A 21,703-nucleotide genomic window follows, 5' to 3' on the forward strand; every position below is an offset into this window, starting at 1 on the left:
CTCGTCGGAGAAGTTGATTGCCCTCATCTTCTATCGCTGCTTAACTTTCGTGCATCAAGCAGGATGCTGAGACAGCGGTCCCTGATGCAACCGAGTTTCCATCGTACTCATTACGGATATAATCAACCTATAAGTGCAATGGTTCGTGTGTTTGCATCTATCGAATCCGCGTTCGATTTTAATATCTCCACAAATGAATTTCTACGTAGAATAAGAAGATTAAACTTTAGTTGAGTGACGGGTGTTTATTAAGACAATTTATGTCAGATAAACTTAATTTGTAAACAATAAACAATAAACAACTTTGTCTGGGTCCCTTCACATTGCTCAATTCCGGGTAATGAGAGGGCTGACTCATTAGCAATGGTAGGTGCAATTGAAGGCGAAATTTATCAGCGTCAAATCGCCTTCAATGAATTTTATTCTTTAGTTCGTAAAAATACCATTGTTAACTGGCAACGCAAATGGAACGAAGATGAATTGGGCCGGTGGCTCCACTCAATTATCCCTAAGGTTAGCCTCAAACCATGGTTCAAAAGTCTGGACTTGAGTCGGGACTTTATTCGCACCTTCTCCCGACTCATGTCCAATCACTGTTCGTTAAACGCGCTACTCTTTCGTTTTGATCTCGCCGACAGCAATATCTGTGCCTGTGGCCAAGGTTACCACGACATCGAACACGTTGTTTGGTCGTGCGAGGAGTATCTTGTTGCCAGATCGAATTTAGAAAACTCTCTTCGGGCTAGAGGAAGGCAGCCCAATGTGCCGGTGAGAGATGTGTTGGCTGGTTTAGACCTTGATTACATGTCCCAAATATATGTCTTCCTAAAAGTTATCGATCTTCGTGTCTGATTGTCCTTATATCCTTATATTCTCCTTTTCCTTTTCCTTCGCGAGAAATCAAATCCCTTCTTATTAACAATAGAATAAGGTGAAATGTAAATACATATTAGAAATAAGATAGGCTTAAGAATTGAGTGTAATGAATGTGAGTGTGAATGTGAGAGTGAACATTGTCAACATATCCTTTTATCCCTTCCTTTTCCTGAAGAAAATATGTCACCCTTCTAAACTCGAGTAGACCGCGAGTAATCGGTTTTCTACACCATTAACATAAGAATTAAGGAAAAATGTTTATATATACTTGTAACAATACAGTCAGGAGTTTGGCTCCTTTAAACTTATGTAACTGAGCCTGTAAAAATAAACGATTTAATAAAAAAAAAACTGTTTGTTCATTCAATTCATTCATTGAATAAAATACATTATACCATAAACAATTAAACATTTATTGCATGCGAAATCATGAAATTTTTGAAATTTTCTTTAAAAAAACATGATATGGAAATTATTTTTTTTTTGCTTATTGACCCGAACCGAAACAATTATAAATCTACTCTTTAAAAAGGTTTCACAATGGCAGTTACATTACGCATACTGGACATGTACTTCCGGAGCACACGTGGTATCGTGAATTGCAACTGGTACGTTTAGTCCAGCTAACACAGTTGTATGACGTGAGAAATGATAGACCACAACGGTCGCATAAGGAGTCCACCAGAACATCCTTAGAGTGTTTAGCCGCAATACCCTTTCGCCGTCGTTTGATCTGTCCTTCGGATAAAGTTTTGGGTTTTCGTTTCGATTCCATCCTGAGTTGCTGAATATCCTTCGCTGCGGCAGCTTCTTTTAGTGTGTTGCGGTGTTCTGCTGGAGAAATCTCATTAGCCTTATCGCGTTTTCGTTTCTTTATTTTCCTCGGCGAAATCTTTGGCAACGGTTGGATGTCATTTGGACTAACTGATGGACTCACTGAAGAACCCTTTTGACCTTTTAGCACGGTTGATGTGCAACTATACAGGCTACTCTCCTTATCTTCATTAGTCAAGTTAACAATTCGGGGTTTGAAGTTGCCATTTTCATCATTTTCTGAGAATCTCTTAGGCTCTTGTTCCTCCGGAAGAACATCAGTGACGCTGGATGGAACAAATGATTCTTCATTAAACACGAAATGATTCAATGCTCGATTTCTGAAACCCATAACAAGCAACGAGGCAGAAGCAGCCTGTAAAAGGGCTCTTCCGAACAAAGCACTTGCTTCGTTCAGAGTAACGACTTTCCCTGGGTTACTCTTTAGAAACGATTCCATGGCTTTGGAAAAGTAGGTTTTCAAGGGTCCCAACATCCAACGCCATACATATGAAACACAAATTTCTGCATTACTCGAGAATTAATCAAGCAAATGAAACCAAATTTGGCATGTGAAGGTTTTAGGGTATAATAAATGTTTCTATGGTGGTTAGACTATCCACACCCCTCTCTTAGGAGGGGGCTGCCATACAAATGAATCACAAATTTCTACATTACTCGAGAATTAATCAAGCAAATGAAGCCAACTTAGGCACATGGAGATTTTAGGCTGCAATAAATGTTTTTTAGGGCTGTTTTTATTCATATTTTCTGTATAAAACATTTATTCCATGTAAAGGAGAAACATGTTATTTGCAAGTGGTTGAAATATCTTGAACGAGAATTGTGTCTGAAAATAATCCGATATTATAATTAGTTTTGGTAGAGGTACAAGGATTTTTTTAGTAAAAGGTAAATTCAGCGGGGTCGATTAGAAGATCTATCAATGAACAGTTCTGCGATTGGACCCCTGAACTTGCGCTTAGTAAAAAAACGTGAATGTTTGAGGGTATTGATAACAAAAATCAAATTTTGGGCGAGACGAAGTTTGAAGGATGTTTCGTCCACATGATAGATACGGCTTGGGGGAAACGCCTTTGACCTAACTGCTTCCTCAAGAATGTCAAAATACCTGTCGACGGAAATTTTATTGAACCCCTGTGCACGGGCTGCTGATGTGGGTTCTGGAGAACGCAAACACAAGTTCTGGTGACGTTCACGGAAACCGGCAAGCAAATCTTCTCCAGCCAATTTGGAGTTTTTGTCGAAAGGGTGATATAAATTATTTCGCTCCGCGAGTTCATGCGTTAAGTTCCGGAGATCGTGTGTTGTCATCCCATAAAATACCTTCTCCATATTAAGGATGTGGCTCACGAGTTCCTCCTCCTGTTGTTTAGAAAATACACTTTTGAAACGGCCTAACCTGTGCTGCTCATCCAACTGATCCTCCTCCTTCTGCACATATTTGGCCAGTGTTCTTCTAGACCAGGGGTTCTCAAACTATTTTGGGCAAGAGACCCCTTTTCCAGAATGGAGTCGTACCTCAGACCCCCATAGCCAAGTTTCTTCGAAAACACTATCTTTAGTTTTTTCTTACTGAATAATTATCAATTTAAAAACATTGCAGTTAGTAAAATGAGTAAACTTAACATTATTTTCTGATGGAGGCGCATAAAGTCACGATTTCAAGTCACACTCCCGACATTATTCCAAAAAATTGGAAGTAATGTGATAAACCAGCCAAATGTGTTGAAAGTCACTATAATACAGAAAAAAAAATTTTTTTCTCATCATATTTAACAAAATAAATAGACATAAAATTTTGTATATATCAAGTGTAATTAATAATTACTAATATAAATTACTCACAAATTATAATAACACTCAAATCGCAGACCAATCTATCCGCAACCACCAAAATATCAAAATACGGTTCAATGTTGGTTAGTTAAAGCCTTAAATCTCCGCGTTCGTTGGTATTCAAATAGTTCCTCCGGTTCCGGGTTGTTTGTAACTACACTGAAGCCTTTATGGACAAAGTATGATGATGGAAAAACGAGAAGATATTTTTCAGCAATGTCCCACATCGCAGGATACTGTGTTTCAGTGTTGCGTTGTAACCAGAACTTATGACAACCTTGGCTGTGCTCCTGCTTGAGCTCCTAATCTGTGCTGATGATAATCAACTTTTCTTGCACTCATTCCATTCCATTTTAATTTGAAAATTTTGAATCCTGAAACATCTTAGTAAAATCTTTGGGTAATGCGTCCAAGTGAGTGACATATGATAATACATACAGGGTTTTCCAACTTTAAATTCCGAAAGTAAATTGAAATAAAACACACTTAAAGGGTGTGTCACATCAAATTGCATCACGGAAAAAACGCTGTAGAAATTCGCCCAGTAGACCGATCCTTTTGAAAATTTTAGACAGTAAAATAAAAACTATTAAACAACTTTTGGCATTTTCTTTTTATTCATACTTCGAGCCCAAGCCCGTATGCTCGCACCATAAGGTTCTGTACAACGTCAGGTTGTAGTTTTTTTTTTGAACAGAAATCGATTTTCTCTTGAAGTCCGCCTCCGATTTGACAACTTTTGGGTTCTTCCGGAGGGCCTGCTTCATAATCGCCCAATATTTCTCTATTGGGCGAAGCTCCGGCGCGTTGGGCGGGTTCATTTCCTTTGGCACGAAGGTGACCCCGTTGGCTTCGTGCCACTCCAACACGTCCTTTGAATAGTGGCACGAAGCGAGATCCGGCCAGAAGATGGTCGGAACCTCGTGCTGCTTCAATAGTGGTAGTAAGCGCTTCTGTAGGCACTCCTTAAGGTAAACCTGCCCGTTTACCGTGCCAGTCATCACGAAGGGGGCGCTCCGCTTTCCGCAAGAGCAGATCGCTTGCCACACCATGTACTTTTTGGCAAACTTGGATAGTTTCTGCTTGCGAATCTCCTCCGGAACGCTGAATTTGTCCTCTGCGGAGAAGAACAACAGGCCCGGCAGCTGACGAAAGTCCGCTTTGACGTAGGTTTCGTCGTCCATTACCAGGCAATGCGTCAGCATTTCGGTGTACAGCTTCCAGGCTCGCGTCTTCCCCACCATGTTTTGCCTTTCGTCGCGGTTAGGAGCCTTCTGAACATTGTATGTACGCAGGCCCTCCCGCTGCTTGGTCCGCTGGACGAATGAACTTGACAAATTCAGCTTATTGGCGACATCCCGGACCGAACTTCTCGGATCACGTCTAAACTGCTTAACTACGCGCTTGTGATCTTTTTCACTGACGGAGCATCCATTTTTGCCGTTCTTCACTTTCCGGTCGATGGTTAGGTTCTCGAAGTATCGTGTTAGTACTCTGCTGACCGTGGATTGGACGATTTCCAGCATCTTACCGATGTCCCGATGTGACAACTCCGGATTCTCGAAATGAGTGCACAGGATTAATTCACGACGCTCTTTCCGGTCGACGACATTTTTCCAAATTTACGAAAAATTGACAGTGAAGCATGGCCAACGTGATCTATACACTCTTATCTGATTATAAGCGAAAGCTGAAGATATAATTCCTAAAAATTAAATTTCTACAGCGTTTTTTCCGTGATGCAATTTGATGTGACACACCCTTTAGAATTCGAATTTCGATGAAACTTTTATTTCAAATTAAAGTTTGGTTTATGCCATTATGTGTGAAATACAACATCATTCAAATGTCCACCTAGGGCTTCCTCGCCCACCTTGATCCGGAACAGTTAATTTTCGATGACTTTTCGGCACATATGGGGCGATATCTCGGTCATAACTTCACGAATGTTGTCTTTCAAATGTTCAAGAGTTTGCGGAGAGTTGGCATAGACACGGTCTTTCGCATAACCCCACAAAAAAAAGTCTAGCGGGTTCAAATCGCATGATCTGGACGGTCAATTGGCATCACCAAAACGCGAAATTATGCGTCCCTCAAATTTCGTTCGCATCGTGTTGTGTGGCACGTGGCGCCGTCCTGCTGAAACCACATGTCATCCGTATCCATATCTTCAATTTGTGGCAAAAAAATCGGTTAACATGCAGCCATAGCGCTCACCATTCACAGTTACCGTATCGCCGTCCTCATTTTCAAAGAAATACGACCCGATGACTCCACCAGACCATAATGCGCACCAAACAGTGACTTTTGGCGGATGCAATGGCCTCTCAACAATCACGTGTGGATTTTCTGAGCCCCATATACGGCGCAGGGCTGTATACTTTCGGAAGTCCGAAATAGAAAACCCTGTACAACATGGTCTTGAAGTTTTTGTGATAATTTTGTCAAATGTGAATATTCTTTTCTGCTTGAATCTTGTTTTTGAAGTTTTGTCAGAAAGGCCTATATTATCGATATTGTTTCAATCGTGTTGAAATCGTCACCATGCAACTGAAACACAAGTTCAAAAAAGCTGAAAATCATGCCGAGAGCCTCAGGATAGTCAGCGAGCTCCAGCGTGTAGAAATAACCGAGTAAAGATTGAAACGAGCAGATTTGAAGTAGATTTGACGCCTAGTAGTAGACAACCTATTGGAATCAGACTTAAGTGATAAATCGATGTAGACTCCATATTCAAAAAATTACGCGGCGGGAATTAAGTCACGAACAATATTCGTGAAACCGGAAGCAGTAAGGAAAAAGGAGAGAAAAAAGTATTCTAGAATATTCGACAGGTTTCGAATTCACGAAACAAAACCGACTCGATCTTTTCCTTCTGAGCCGCCGAGCGAATCAGTTGATTCTTGGAGTGTTAAATTTCAATAGTTGTTTTGAAATTTTCGGAGTTTTTTTTTAATATTAAAAAAATCGTGAGTTTGTGTGGAATCAAAAAAACAATAGTAGATTATTGTAGAACAATTCTACAAGAAATACGGTTGCAGCAGTTTTTGCGTACCAAGTGAACGGAGCCTTGTGGCTCCGCGTCCGGAGTATATTCAATTCATCATTGTGAATCGGTGCGTCAGTAGAATCCCCCGGAGTGGCCTATCGCCTCGTAGTTGCGTACTACTATAGTCCATTCTGGAGTGCGTTGGTCATCGGTGAGGAAGCTCGGTCCCACGGCTGCCGTACGCTACAAGCGGCAACACTCCACCGTGGTTTTGCCTCAGTCAAGGGAAAAGACTGCCAACGCCAGCGAGATTCCCGAAAACTCACGTCGGTGAGCGGAACGGTGTGCGAGCGCATCAGCAAACATCAGGCTGCTTCATCGTTCCATCACCGGTGCTGCAACGTCATCGTTCGATTCGTGAGTACCCTGAAACAAAAGTGTGCGCACACAAACCCCTTCCAAGTAGGGAAAACCATTATAGAGATAGGATATACACATAGAGTAGGGCTAAGAGCGACGTCATCGTTAGGAGTTAGGTTTAATTTGGAAAAAAATAGACGATTGAAAGAAGGAATGTTTCTGGATTAGTTTTTTTTTTAATTTCACTTAATTTTTAGTGAGTTAATCTAACTGATTTGGTCGATTTGGTTGTTTCCGAAATCGAAAATTTCGGATCGGTTGTAAGTTGGTTGAAAGGTCAATTGAAGGTGGATACTGTCGCGTGGCCAAGCGAAAACGCTAGTCCGGGCAACCATAACTTTGAATCCCGACAGAGGGCCGTGGTCCTCTGGCGCGAAAGTCGGAGATTTTGAAGACCCGAGCAGGATCCCCCTTACATTGGCGCCCAACGTGGGGCCCGAATTCAATCTATTAATTTATCTACCTCATCGAATCAGACTTAAATTTTCTAAGTTCAAATTATTACTTACAACTAAAATTTCCTATATTTCAAATATTAAAACTACTTAATAAGAAATTAACCTAAACGTAGTTCACAGGGTCGTGAATTAACAGTTGGGCGCCAATGTAAGGGGGATCCTGCTCGGGTCTTCAAAATCTCCGACTTTCGCGCCAGAGGACCACGGCCCTCTGTCGGGATTCAAAGTTATGGTTTGCTAAAAGCTGACGAAATTTATTCGAGGTGAATCCCGTTGTCCGAATGAACTATTTCCGGTACTCCAAATAACAAAAACACCATATTTTCTAAAAAGAATACTAGTTGTTTAGCTTTAGCCTCTTTTAATGGCTGAATGATCACAAACTTGGTGAAGATATCTGTGATCACTAGCAAGCATGTATTACCGGACCTTTTTGCCCGGGGAAACGGATATTTACAAAATTGCTAATGCAATTAACAATGCGACACACACGTCGAGTGGGTTTTCTCCATATTTTACTAACTTTGGGAGAAACCAAATAAGTTCGGGTACGAAATACCAAAGATTAAGGGACACAAATAGTGAAATAGGGTCAAGTGAGAAAGACCATAACGAAAAGATGATGAAAATTTACGAACAAGTCAGAAGAAATTTGAAAACTGCTTACGATAAATATTCCAAATATTACAATTTGAGATCGGGAAAACTAGTCGAATTTGGCGTAGGGCAAAAACTATTACGGAAAAATCATCTGTTATCAGATAAAGCTAAAGGCATAAACGCCAAATTAGCACCGAAATTCGTAGAAGCAATTGTTAAGAAAAAAGTATGTGAGTTTTGCTATCTATTGGAAGATTTAAACGGAAAAACTGTCGGATTATATCACGTTTCGCAACTTAAAAAAATTTAAGAATAACGAATTGAAAGCTATGTAGAAAAACAATATTAAGCATAACAGCTTAATCCAAAAATACGAAAAATCGGAAAAATCATGGGAAATTGAAAGCTATGTATATAAACAATAAAATTAAGAAAAAAAAACTTAAGACAAAAAGACGTAAAAAACGGCAAAATTTTATAATTTCAAGCTATGTACAAAAACTATGTTGCGCACAAAGCATAATACGAAAATACGCTCTGCGGAAAAATGTACACAACATAGGGAAGAACGTTTATTGGAAGATACAAAAAAACTTATTTCGGAGATACTTACGAATTCCATACGTTCCATTGCGTAATCCATTCATTCCAATTACATTTTCGTAAGTTTGTTTGGGGAAGTTTGTAATTTTGTTACATCGAACCCAATCCCCGGGTAGGCCGTCCATTTTCATATTAATGCTGGAAAAAACATAGATATAATCATTGAATTACAGGACAAACAATGAGAACAACAGTAAACAAAACATTTACCCGAGTACAACGAAAGAATTAATTGAATATAAGGGAAAATGGAAAGTAAAAATAGGACCAGAAATAGAAATAGATTTAGAGAACGTAATAAAACATATACTTACCTTTGGAATCCTTGATTTCAGCACTAAACCTGAAAAATAAATTCAGAAGAAAGGAGTGCGCGACCATAGCATACAATGGTTGCACTCATCTGGTTGTTTGGAAACAACAATGGCTGAAGTAATAGTATCGGAGATTTAAGTGCGAGGCAACCGGGCAACCATAACTTTGAATCCCGACAAAGGGCCGTGGTCCTCTGGCGCGAAAGTCGGAGATTTTGAAGACCCGAGCAGGATCCCCCTTACAAGATTTCGTCGTTTTTCTCATATATCAGAGCAAATAATCGAGTCCCCCTATTTACACGGTACCTGTTTTACACGATTTCGACAAAATAACAAATTTTGAAAAACTTGAAAAATGTATGTTTGTAGTTCATATGGATTATAGTTTTGACTACGAGTGCGATTTTATGTGCCAGAGCTGGCAAGTCATCAATTTACTAGCATTTTTGGAGTCTTGATGTGTAATTTGTGTCAATTTTTCAAGCTCTTAGAATGCCAAGAATATCGACAAAAATGAAAAGTAAAGGAAAGTTATATCTTCGGCTTTCGACTGGAAATCTCTTTATTAAATTTAATGATAAATAAAGCAAAACAAATCTACGCAGCCGTTAATTGAATCTTCTATCACTTAGTCTGAAGTCTAATCTGAGATCTTCCCGATTTCGTCGACTGTTGAACCAGAATCGCATCAGGAATGCTCAAGTGATAAGTATTATAATGTCATCTTAATCAGAATAAAGAATACTGGTAGTTCCTTAAAGTGGCGATAGCGAATTAACTTATTAGGGATCGATTTTCTAAACGAAGTAAGGATTGATTCACTGATTAAATTGGTACCAGAAAATCTGCCTTTTTTCCAATTTATCTACTTGTTCAATATAACTGTTGTATTTTCTTCAAAAATGGTATAAACATTTCATATTTCTATTGAAACATCAAGGGAATGTAAAATTCTCAGAATGAAGTTCACAAAAAGCTTGAATGCTCAGAAAAACAGTACTTCCTAGGGCATTCAACTTGAATTGTCATGGGATTATTCAATTAAATAAATTAATTGAAAATTATCAGAAATTCAACAGCTAATATTCATCCAGAACTCCAATAAATTGGATGAATATCATATGGTACGGTTGGATTTTGTGATATGATTGTTATATTAGGCTGTCAAAAAAGTCCTGCGGTATTTCCGCGAGGTGTCGTTGTAAGCGCGTAGTTCTAGTTGTATTCATTGTATCGAGTCATACTATAGCTTGTTGGAAAGGTATTTTTGCGCGCTATAATATAGTCCTTGACAGTGTTTTGTTTGGTTAAGTCGTTCGAGAGTTATAGTGTCGCAAATATGGAGCAAAATAAAGAGAAAATCCGACATATTTTACAGTACTACTATGACAAAGGCAAAAATGCATCTCAAGCTGCCAATAAAATTTGTGCAGTTTATGGACCCGATACAGTTTCCATTCCCACCGCACAACGATGGTTTCAACGTTTTCGTTCTGGTGTAGAGGTGGTCGAAGATGCGCCACGCTCCGGAAGGCCTGTCGTCGAAAATTGCGACAAAATCGCTGAATTAGCCGAGAAAGACCGGCATAGTAGCAGCCGTAGCATCGGCCAAGAGCTGGGGATAGGTCATCAAACCGTTATTAACCATTTGAAGAAGCTTGGATTCACAAAGAAGCTCGATGTATGGGTGTCACACACGTTGACGCAAAAAAAACATCTTTGACCGTATCGACGCATGTGAATCGCTGCTGAATCGCAACAAAATCGACCCGTTTCTGAAGCGGATGGTGACTGGCGATGAAAAGTGGGTCACTTACGACAACGTGAAGTGCAAACGGTCGTGGTCGAAGCCCGCTGAAGCGGCTCAGACGGTGGCCAAGCCCTCATAAACGGCCAGGAAGGTTCTGCTGTGTGTTTGGTGGGATTGTCAAGGAATAATCTACTATGAGCTGCTTCCCTATGGCCAAACGCTCAATTCGGACCTATACTGCCAACAACTGGACCGCTTGAAGGTAGCACTCATGAAGAAGAGGCCATCTTTGATAAACAGAGGCCGCATTGTCTTCCATCAGGACAACGCCAGGCCACACACTTCTTTGGTGACGCGCCAGAAGCTCCGGGAGCTCGGATGGGAGGTTCTTTTGCATCCGCCGTATAGTCCGGACCTTGCACAAAGTGACTACCACCTGTTTTTGTCCATGGCGAACGAGCTAGGTAGTCATAAGTTAGCCACAAAAGAGGCCTGTGAAAATTGGCTATCCGAGTTTTTTGCCAATAAGGAAGCGAGCTTCTATAACAGGGGTATTATGAAGTTGGCATCTCGTTGGGAACAAGTCATCGAACAAAACGGCGCATATTTGACTTAAAACAGATGATTGTAACTAATTTTATGAACAAATTAAAATTCAAAAAAAAAACCGCAGGACTTTTTTGACAGCCTAATATCATAAAATCCAACCGTGCCATATGGCCGGCATTTAGTCGAAATCTTGGTGGTAGTTCCAGTTTTAGAAAAGAACGCTTCGGCTCCAGCCCCTTGTCACCATCCAATTTCGTCACAATTTTCACTGTCAGAATGTAAATGTGTCTCGTGATGGTGTAAATATAACTTATGATCACCAAATTTACCAATCTGCTTCTGCTAAATTTACGACCACTAATTTGACAAGCTTGAAAGGGATCCAATGTTTATGAAATTCGTCAGGTTGTTTGGAGAGATTAAAATTAATGTTCGCTGATCAAAAAGATAGGTAAGATCGATTTCCGTGATTTTTTTAAGGACAAAGCATCGATCCAAAAAATCGGATAGGAAAATATTGTTCTTCTGAATATCGATCCAAGTTCGCCCAATCCTATTCGCGACCCATCTCAAGTTTCCTGAAATATTTTTTTTTGTTACGTCATGCACATAGGTAACCAAGCATTTTGTAAATTCTTTTTCAATAACATTATTTTAGTTCACTTTTCATGTTTTGACGTAGGACTACGTCTAACCGGAAGATATAGGGGGTGAAATGGAAATCTAGGCACTGAACAAGTAGGAAAAAATGCAAGATTTGGAACGCTTATAACTCGAGCATTTCTCAATAGATCGCAAAGGTTTTGGCATCAATTGATAGGAAATATATCTACGCATCTATCATAATGATTAACATTTCATTTTTCTTGAGATAAATAATTGAATAATTGTGAAATATCAAGCATTGTCCAAATGCACTATGTGCCCATTTTTGATTGGTCCATTTTGTGCTCCTCAAATCGTACCGACCAAAACGGGCAACCAGAGCAGCAGCGAAATAGAATGAAGCTCTTAGAATGCCAAGAATATCGACAAAAATGAAAAGTAAAGGAAAGTTATATCTTCGGCTTTCGACTGGAAATCTCTTTATTAAATTTAATGATAAATAAAGCAAAACAAATCTACGCAGCCGTTAATTGAATCTTCTATCACTTAGTCTGAAGTCTAATCTGAGATCTTCCCGATTTCGTCGACTGTTGAACCAGAATCGCATCAGGAATGCTCAAGTGATAAGTATTATAATGTCATCTTAATCAGAATAAAGAATACTGGTAGTTCCTTAAAGTGGCGATAGCGAATTAACTTATTAGGGATCGATTTTCTAAACGAAGTAAGGATTGATTCACTGATTAAATTGGTACCAGAAAATCTGCCTTTTTTCCAATTTATCTACTTGTTCAATATAACTGTTGTATTTTCTTCAAAAATGGTATAAACATTTCATATTTCTATTGAAACATCAAGGGAATGTAAAATTCTCAGAATGAAGTTCACAAAAAGCTTGAATGCTCAGAAAAACAGTACTTCCTAGGGCATTCAACTTGAATTGTCATGGGATTATTCAATTAAATAAATTAATTGAAAATTATCAGAAATTCAACAGCTAATATTCATCCAGAACTCCAATAAATTGGATGAATATCATATGGTACGGTTGGATTTTGTGATATGATTGTTATATTAGGCTGTCAAAAAAGTCCTGCGGTATTTCCGCGAGGTGTCGTTGTAAGCGCGTAGTTCTAGTTGTATTCATTGTATCGAGTCATACTATAGCTTGTTGGAAAGGTATTTTTGCGCGCTATAATATAGTCCTTGACAGTGTTTTGTTTGGTTAAGTCGTTCGAGAGTTATAGTGTCGCAAATATGGAGCAAAATAAAGAGAAAATCCGACATATTTTACAGTACTACTATGACAAAGGCAAAAATGCATCTCAAGCTGCCAATAAAATTTGTGCAGTTTATGGACCCGATACAGTTTCCATTCCCACCGCACAACGATGGTTTCAACGTTTTCGTTCTGGTGTAGAGGTGGTCGAAGATGCGCCACGCTCCGGAAGGCCTGTCGTCGAAAATTGCGACAAAATCGCTGAATTAGCCGAGAAAGACCGGCATAGTAGCAGCCGTAGCATCGGCCAAGAGCTGGGGATAGGTCATCAAACCGTTATTAACCATTTGAAGAAGCTTGGATTCACAAAGAAGCTCGATGTATGGGTGTCACACACGTTGACGCAAAAAAAACATCTTTGACCGTATCGACGCATGTGAATCGCTGCTGAATCGCAACAAAATCGACCCGTTTCTGAAGCGGATGGTGACTGGCGATGAAAAGTGGGTCACTTACGACAACGTGAAGTGCAAACGGTCGTGGTCGAAGCCCGCTGAAGCGGCTCAGACGGTGGCCAAGCCCTCATAAACGGCCAGGAAGGTTCTGCTGTGTGTTTGGTGGGATTGTCAAGGAATAATCTACTATGAGCTGCTTCCCTATGGCCAAACGCTCAATTCGGACCTATACTGCCAACAACTGGACCGCTTGAAGGTAGCACTCATGAAGAAGAGGCCATCTTTGATAAACAGAGGCCGCATTGTCTTCCATCAGGACAACGCCAGGCCACACACTTCTTTGGTGACGCGCCAGAAGCTCCGGGAGCTCGGATGGGAGGTTCTTTTGCATCCGCCGTATAGTCCGGACCTTGCACAAAGTGACTACCACCTGTTTTTGTCCATGGCGAACGAGCTAGGTAGTCATAAGTTAGCCACAAAAGAGGCCTGTGAAAATTGGCTATCCGAGTTTTTTGCCAATAAGGAAGCGAGCTTCTATAACAGGGGTATTATGAAGTTGGCATCTCGTTGGGAACAAGTCATCGAACAAAACGGCGCATATTTGACTTAAAACAGATGATTGTAACTAATTTTATGAACAAATTAAAATTCAAAAAAAAAACCGCAGGACTTTTTTGACAGCCTAATATCATAAAATCCAACCGTGCCATATGGCCGGCATTTAGTCGAAATCTTGGTGGTAGTTCCAGTTTTAGAAAAGAACGCTTCGGCTCCAGCCCCTTGTCACCATCCAATTTCGTCACAATTTTCACTGTCAGAATGTAAATGTGTCTCGTGATGGTGTAAATATAACTTATGATCACCAAATTTACCAATCTGCTTCTGCTAAATTTACGACCACTAATTTGACAAGCTTGAAAGGGATCCAATGTTTATGAAATTCGTCAGGTTGTTTGGAGAGATTAAAATTAATGTTCGCTGATCAAAAAGATAGGTAAGATCGATTTCCGTGATTTTTTTAAGGACAAAGCATCGATCCAAAAAATCGGATAGGAAAATATTGTTCTTCTGAATATCGATCCAAGTTCGCCCAATCCTATTCGCGACCCATCTCAAGTTTCCTGAAATATTTTTTTTTGTTACGTCATGCACATAGGTAACCAAGCATTTTGTAAATTCTTTTTCAATAACATTATTTTAGTTCACTTTTCATGTTTTGACGTAGGACTACGTCTAACCGGAAGATATAGGGGGTGAAATGGAAATCTAGGCACTGAACAAGTAGGAAAAAATGCAAGATTTGGAACGCTTATAACTCGAGCATTTCTCAATAGATCGCAAAGGTTTTGGCATCAATTGATAGGAAATATATCTACGCATCTATCATAATGATTAACATTTCATTTTTCTTGAGATAAATAATTGAATAATTGTGAAATATCAAGCATTGTCCAAATGCACTATGTGCCCATTTTTGATTGGTCCATTTTGTGCTCCTCAAATCGTACCGACCAAAACGGGCAACCAGAGCAGCAGCGAAATAGAATGAAGCACCATTGGAAAACAAAAAGAATAAAAAAATTAACGAAACATTGGTCGCTGTCTCACACATGCGTAATTCTCGAGCCAGCCAGTCAGCTTAAAAATCCCCGCTCCGCTGCCGTAACGATCCTTTAGAGACGAATGAACTGCAAAAGTTTGAAGTCTCTATAATACAAGACCTTTCCTTCCGTAACGATCATTCTCATTCAAACCGTACACCACATTGGTGCGCATCAAAACACTTCAACAAACCAACCCAAGCAGCCATGTCTGGACATGGCAAAGGAGGAAAAGTGAAGGGAAAGGCAAAATCCCGCTCGAACCGTGTTGATCTGGAGTTCCCCGCAAGGGTAGCTAGGCCGAGCGCGTTAGTATCAATGTACCAGTCCACCTAGCCGGCGTTATATAGTTTCGGCCGTCGAAGTGATCGAGTTGGCTGGTAAAGCTGCTCACGACGATAAGAAAACCCGCATTCAGAACAGCACACATTCGGTTCGGTGGACATCAAGACAACAACAGGCAGTTGCAGCGAGTGGCAAACGCAATCGCAAAACGGCAGCTGGTAGCAGAAGAAAAAAGTTTGTTCTTTATACAATCTGCTTTGGTGGCAAATCCACAATAAGGCGGCATCGAGGGCGTTCGAAATGGTTTTTTTTTCAAAACTACGAGTACTAAGTTTTCTAAAATTCCATAAAACACGGCGCTTATCAGGGCCATTAAACCTTTCAAAAAAGAGTTTACGAAATACAGTCCAATGCTTTCTAAAATAATATCCAAAATAATAATAAAACACAAATTGATTTTTTCATAATTTGTTTGCCAGTATATGATGAGTATGTGAATTTGGCAGTTGTTCTGAGCTTATTTATGGTTGGGGACTTTCCCGATTATTCAATATTCATTAATTTTTAAATTGCTTCTAGATTGAAAGTACAGTAATTTACACTTATCTCGACATTCAGCTAATTGGACGGACCTGTAATGCGACATATTTAGTTGGACATTTTTGTAAACATAAAGTTCGAGGTCCAAATTATGACCCCACATCGAAAGTCGCCACTGTACCACTGTCATCGTAAATGTTCAATTACAGGTTAAAATCGCCTCCAATGCGACACTGAGTGGTGTTTCGGCACGTCGCATTAAATATAATTTACTGTACAACATGTCACAAGATGGATGGGAAGAAATTTTCCAACTGTGAAAGCTGTGGCGAGTGGCAACAAATCGCTAAACAGGAAGGTTTAGCCGAACAAGATGGGGATATCGAGTGATAACAAAACAATAAACTCTTAAAATTATTAAAGATAATTTTGTGATCCTGAAAAGGACCCTTTTTAGCCTGCATGTGAATCCAACGAGCGAACAAATCGTAATGAATGTATTTTTTTGCCATCGCTGCCTTTTAACGCTCTTTCGTTCGTCTCGTTGGACTCGCCCCTTTGGCTGAGTCTGCCGATTTGTCTCTATCCTGTGAGCGTGTACCGCTAGAGTACAAAAGACGCGGATCCGCTGAAAAATATATCATTCTCTTTCAAACCGTAAATCAGTGTGGTTGTATGGCATCGTTTCACATCACATCGCATCAACGGATTGGTGCCGGAGCACCAGTATACCTAATAGCGGTTATATAATTTCGGCCGCCGTAGTGCTCGAGTTGGCTTGCAAAGCTGCTCACAACAATAAAAAAACCCGCAAAACCGAACAGAACAGAGCACATTCGGTTCGGTGGCAACAACTAGTTTCAGCGAGTGGCAAACGCAATCGCAAAACGGAAGCAGGTAGAAGAAGGAAAAAGTTTATTTATACAGACTGCTTTGGTGGCAAAACCAGCCACCGTAAAACACGGCGCTTTTCAGGGCCATTAAACCTTTCAAAGAAGAGTTATTGAAAGTTTTTCACAATACCAATGCATTCTAACGAGACATAATATGACATATAATATAAACTGATTTATTTTGTTTATCTTGTTCTTGAACTTATTGGTTTGGGGTCTTTTAAATTGATCATTCAGTTTTCACAAACCCATGCATGGTTTCCGAATTAAAAATGGCTTCAAATTACAACACATTTTATGCAGGATGGCATTAACGAATTTTCTCGGTAGCAAGAACTGCTTTCTTTGGTTGATAACTGATATTGAAAATTAACTGACGTTACATCTGAAGAACCCCCCAACATGTTCATGAAGAGTAAACAGTAAACTAATCCATTTTTCAGGTAGATAGGTAGGTATTCACGTAGGAGAAGAAAATAAAACAATATATTTAAAATATATATTTAGCAAAAGCTGTCCTCTTTGTATAGTCCTACGTCACTCCGGTTATGTCCCCGACATTACCCACCCGTCTTTTTTTACTTGGCGAATTTCTCATTTTGTACTTTTTGCACTTTTTTCTTTCCATCTTGCGCACGCCCATCATCTTGTTGAGTATTTGAAATATACATCAATAATACTTTCTACTAAAATATTAGTCATTCTAATAACAAAGTGGTTCACGTCACACAAATTATGCAGCATCTTGAATATTTGAAATAAGAACTTGTGTTATTTTATAGGGGTCGATTTTCAGACCTCGTCGAGCCCCAAAATCATTTTACGTTTTTGTCGACCCCTGGGAAACCAGAATCGACCCTAGGGGGTCCATATCGACCACTTTGAAGAAACTCTGTTCTAGACAAACTATATTCCATCGCAGCTCGTCTAACAGATAATCCTCCGTGCAACCGTGGTTGCCATCCGCCACTGGTTCCGGGAAATCCGTTTATAATCCGTTTATATTCACGGACCATGTTCACAACAAACACAACCACGATTACACTATTTGCGTTTGACAGATCAAATTCGAGATTAGGGCTATAGCATTTTTGCCCCGGTAATAAAGGGTCTGTTTGCTCCGATAGCTGAGAGGTAATAAATTTATTGTTATTGAAATAAATGAGTATTATTTAAATTAGTTCATTTGTGGTTACGGGCGGAGACATGTAAACATACAGAAACTGGTGATATTCAGTTAATTTGCACCTGTGCGTTCTTATATAGATTACAGTTGTATGAAGCACAGTTAGTATTTATCTAATTTGCAAAAAAAACTATGGATGGGTTATACCTATGATATAACCGCTAGGTTGACGTAGGACTGCCGTTGGCTTAGTAATCATTTGTGTTTTTTCAATTAGCAATAATCGCACTTCGAATGTTCCTCATTGGGTACGATATCGCCGCTGCGCAGGGCTATCTTTTGTATGTATTGATTAAATTATTGATTCAACTGATGAATGAATGAAACATATTACGCATTCAATTGCAAACAAATCCTAATTTAGGTCAATTCATGCATTATGGTAGTGGTTATCGCAGCAAATAGTTGTCAACATTTCGCCTAATCATCAAACGATATGCGAGGAAGTTCAGTGAGCTGGCGACATGAAGGGACATGTAGTCTTGAATAACCGAGCCAAAGCGTTGCATTTGTACCCACCTTTGGAGACCGTGTCAGCAAAACGAATTCCGGAGTGTAAAAAATGCATGGGGGTATAAAAGTACTGCCGAGATCTGCAATGCCGATTATCCCAACTTATTGGTTTCGGAATCTGTGTTGGGAAAACACATCTCGGTTTGCAAAAAGGCAGCGAGTACAAAAATACTCGCAGCTTGCATCCATTTGCAATGCAAATTTCCCCACGTTCCGTGGTTTTGAAATCTGTGTTCGGGATACACTCCGATTTGCAGAAACTTGTATTTATTTTGCAATGCCGATTCCCGCAGGCTTCATGGTTTTGAAATCTGTGTTAGGGAAACATTTCGATTTGCAAAAATGCAAACGAGTACAAAAGTACCCGCTGCTTGCATCTAATTTGCAATACTGATTTCCCCAGGTTCCATGGTTTTGAAGCTGTGTTAGGGAAACATTCCGATTTGCAGAAACGCAAACGAGTACAAAAGTACTCGCTGCTTGTATCTATTTTGCAATGCCGATTTCCCCTGGCTTCATGGTTTTGAAGTCTATGTTAGGGAAGCATCCATTCATTCCTGCGATGGTGCCTCAATCGTTGTTCAATTATAACTGAGTGGCAGCGTTGCCTATGTTCCAGTTTAAACTGGATTCTTCCAGTTTTTTTCTCGATCCTGTCATCCAGTTGAACCCTAAAATCTTCCAGTTTTCTGGAATATCGTCCAGTTTTATCCAGTTTTTCATATGTGTGCCCTAGTTTTATCCATTTTGACGTGGGACTACGTCTAACCGGAGTATATGGGGGGTAAAATGAAAACCTAAACATAGAACATGCAGGAAAAAATGAAAGATTCCGAATGCTTATAACTCGAACATTTCTTACTGGATCGGAAAGATGTTTACATCAACTGATACGGAATATTTCTACGCTTCTATCGCAATTAATAAAATGTTATTTTTCACAAGATAAACAATTGAATAACTGTATAACGTTAAGCGTTATCTAAACACCCTAACTACCTCGTTTTGATTGGCCCGATTTACGGTTTGATGGCTATGTTGGAGCCATCAAAACCTAGCAGGCTTTGGAAAATCGGCATTGAAAACACATGAAAGTATGGGGACTTTTGTTCTCACCGAAATGTGTTCCCTAACACAGACTTCAAAACCAAGCAGCGTTAGAGAAATCGGCATTGCAAATACATGAAAGTCGGGGGTATTTTAGTTCCGACTGGAATGTGTTTCCCTAACACAGACTTCTAATCCATGGAGCGTGGGGAAATTGGCATTGCAAATACATGCAAGTCAGGGGCTTTTTAGTTCCGACTGAAATGTTTTTCCCCAGCACAGACTTCTGAACCAAGGTGTCTAAGGAGATTGGGATTGCAAACTCATGCAGATCGGGGGTATTCCACTGAAATGTGTTTCCCTAACACAGACTTCAGAACCAAGGTGTCTGAGGAAATTGGCATTGCATATTAATGCAGGTCAGGGGTATTTTTGTTCCGACTGAAATGTGTTTACCTAAACCAATCTAAACCAAGGTATCTGGGGAAATCGGCATTCGAGGACATCTTGCTCTGACTGAAATGTGTTTGCCTAACACAGACATCCAAACAAGAGATGGACAAAACGGTTCACTTTAATGAACCGTTCGGTGACCAACTGTTCACTTAAGTGAACTAGTTCTTTTGAACAGTTCGCTCACTCTTTCGTACATTAGAGGGATATACCAAAGCAAGTATAAAAAAGTGTGAGATGTTATGTAGGACTGTTCTGTTCATTCATTAAATACTTTTTGTTAGCAAATAATTATACGTCCGAATTTTGTTAAAAATATCTTAGCAGAATAGAAAATCAAACTATGATTTTGAAATTTTGATTTAGTTTGAGCTGTGATTCATTCTTCTCAGCACAAACTAGCGTTGCACTGCTTTTCTTACGATGTTTTTCAATAACTGATATAGCAAAACTGTACCAAAACGCGAACGACTTCCTCGAAACTATCGAGCACAATCTGATATAATATAGAAACAATTCATATCAGTGTCACATATTTTTAGATGCTGTTCAAAAAGATTGTACATACACAGTTCAGCCAGCGGTCTTCCTAGACAGTTCGTTCTGAACTGGGTAAGCAGTTCATGTGAACTGTTGCCCAGTAAAAAAGAACGACCGTTCGTTCACTCTTTTTGATGAACTAATTCTTTTGAACAGTTCATGAACGGTTTGCCCATCTCTAATCTAAACCAAGATGCCATCATACCAAACGTAAAAGGACCGTCATAAAATTTACTTGTAACGAAGAACATAATCTAATGCATGAATTGACCTTACATGGCATTATACAATATTTTTACTCACAAAACAAATATATTGAATCCAATTGAATTCGGAAATTGTTTCATTCAATCAAAATTTTAATAAATTCAAACAAATGATTGCTAAGCTAATGTAGTCCCACGTCATCCTTGCGTTATACCATAGATATAACCTACCCATTTGTATATAAAATAAATTTACAATGATAAATATTATCTGTCCCTCCCTCTTCCTATTCCTAATGTAAATTTATTTTCTGAAATTTATCATTCGACCTTGGATCGATCTCTGGCGAGGTTGTAATTCGGTTCTTTCCATTTTGTTCAATCCGTCGGTGTTTTGTCGAAAATTCTAAAACGAAGAGCTTTCCCGAATGGTGGAAACTTATCAAACTACTTGAAAAACAGGGTATCACTCAATTGTTAACTTTATTGAACAGATTTAACATCAGATGTTATAGATCCTCCAAAACATTCTGAAGTTCAGAAGGTCATAAAGTGAATAGTTTCCATTGACTTTAATTGATATGAATATAAAACCCAAGTAACCTTGCTTTCGTTTACAACAAATGGATATTAGTATCTCATAGTCACTCAAAGGAATTTTTTTAATTAATTTAATTAATGCAAACAAAACTCCCCTAAATAGCTAATGCACATTTTGCATAAAATGCATGTGAACCATAGTGTAGATTTGCAAAAAAGCATACTATGCATATTTTTTCAAAAGTACTTTCTCGAGCTAGAGGAAATGTTTAAGGGTCCCTCATCTTGATCTTGATACCGAAATTTGGTTTGTGCAAACCTAATATACGATGTAAATTAGCAATGAATAACACCAAAAAAATTGAGAGAAATAGCTTCTCAATACCA

The 21,703-nt window shown here is 39.3% G+C and overlaps 1 protein-coding gene and 1 pseudogene across 1 annotated transcript in view; one reads left to right on the forward strand and one right to left on the reverse strand.

Moving 5' to 3' along the window:
- The window catches only part of LOC129770832 (mitogen-activated protein kinase kinase kinase 7), a 106,197-nt gene that overhangs the window by 38,883 nt on the left and 45,611 nt on the right, over positions 1-21,703 (forward strand). The gene's annotated exons all lie outside the window — the stretch shown is intronic.
- On the reverse strand, positions 18,120-18,291 carry LOC129763834 (U4 spliceosomal RNA; annotated as a pseudogene).

Source organism: Toxorhynchites rutilus, chromosome 1 (genome assembly GCF_029784135.1).
Source record: "Toxorhynchites rutilus septentrionalis strain SRP chromosome 1, ASM2978413v1, whole genome shotgun sequence".
In the NCBI taxonomy this organism is placed as follows: domain Eukaryota; kingdom Metazoa; phylum Arthropoda; class Insecta; order Diptera; family Culicidae; genus Toxorhynchites; species Toxorhynchites rutilus.